At 34.2% G+C, this 734-nt stretch overlaps 1 non-coding gene across 1 annotated transcript; it reads left to right on the top strand.

Moving 5' to 3' along the window:
* Positions 411–492, top strand: TRNAS-AGA. The gene has a single exon. It is a non-coding gene; the product is annotated as a tRNA-Ser (tRNA).

A 734-nucleotide genomic window follows, 5' to 3' on the forward strand; every position in this document is an offset into this window, starting at 1 on the left:
AAGGCTCGTGGTTAGTGCTTACGAATCATCAACGTTCTTACAAGCGTAGTGAAAAACCCTTTTCCACTTTCTTCCACGATTTGTATGCGTTAATTTTGCAATAATATAAACAATCATAGCCCACATCTCAGTATTACATGCATATAGATAAGTAGATATAAAATAATATATCAACAAAGGAGCTCTTCAAAAAATTTGTTTTCGAATTCAGAAAATGTATTATAATTCTTGAAACATAAAAAGAGCCGAACAAGCGTTGTGCTTTTAATCTTTTTATCTAGGTTATAAATCGAGTCATGGCTAGACTCATCCATAATTCTCACTGAACACCAGCATCTATGATAATTCTCACTGAACACTAGCATTTATGATAGACAATAGTATATGGCTAGGTCTATTTTCATATAAGAGTGGACGTGCCGGAGTGATTATCGGGCATGACTAGAAATCATGTGGGCTTTGCCCGCGCAGGTTTGAATCCTGCCGTTCACGTTTTTATTAATCGTGCGTGTAAGTACTAAAATTGTGTATTGTTCCGTTATAGAGTTTGTTCCGGTTTTCCGTCACCTAAGTTTTATGTAAACTTTAATTGTGATATAAAATTGCAACACAACATGGCAACGTTAAAGTTACTAGTTAGCTCACCTTTTTTCCATTACTCTTCTAAGTACTTTTAAGATCGATTAGAAGTACTATGTTGAATCTTCTACACGCGTATAATCTTATAATAAAAA

Source organism: Camelina sativa, chromosome 5, assembly GCF_000633955.1.
Source record: "Camelina sativa cultivar DH55 chromosome 5, Cs, whole genome shotgun sequence".
NCBI classification, from domain to species: Eukaryota; Viridiplantae; Streptophyta; class Magnoliopsida; order Brassicales; family Brassicaceae; genus Camelina; species Camelina sativa.